The sequence below is a fragment of the Penaeus monodon genome, chromosome 27, assembly GCF_015228065.2.
Source record: "Penaeus monodon isolate SGIC_2016 chromosome 27, NSTDA_Pmon_1, whole genome shotgun sequence".
NCBI lineage: Eukaryota > Metazoa > Arthropoda > Malacostraca > Decapoda > Penaeidae > Penaeus > Penaeus monodon.
The window spans coordinates 29,484,560-29,484,925 of NC_051412.1; positions in this window are offsets into that span (position 1 = coordinate 29,484,560).

A 366-nucleotide genomic window follows, 5' to 3' on the forward strand; every position below is an offset into this window, starting at 1 on the left:
AAATGCAGTTAAGTAATTTAGGTGCGGAATTAGATAGGATAAATGTGACATGAAAATATTCATGCATACGTGATAGGCGCACAGGATATGCTGGCCATGGCTCAATGCTTCTGCAAGCTTCCTCTCATTGTGTAAGTAACTGCATCATGCTTACTCGACCTTGGAAATATTGCAGCTTTGTGATATCGTAAATTAAAAGTTAAATTGCATAAATATTTTCTCCTTGGCTTACTTCTTATGCCAAATTGTGGCCAATTTTTGAAAAAGGGCTTATTGTACAGTATACACTTTTCTGCATTCAGTCACAATAGCGCAAATTCCTAACAAGGAATGCAATGTGGCGAGAGGAAGAGATTGCTTGAACTG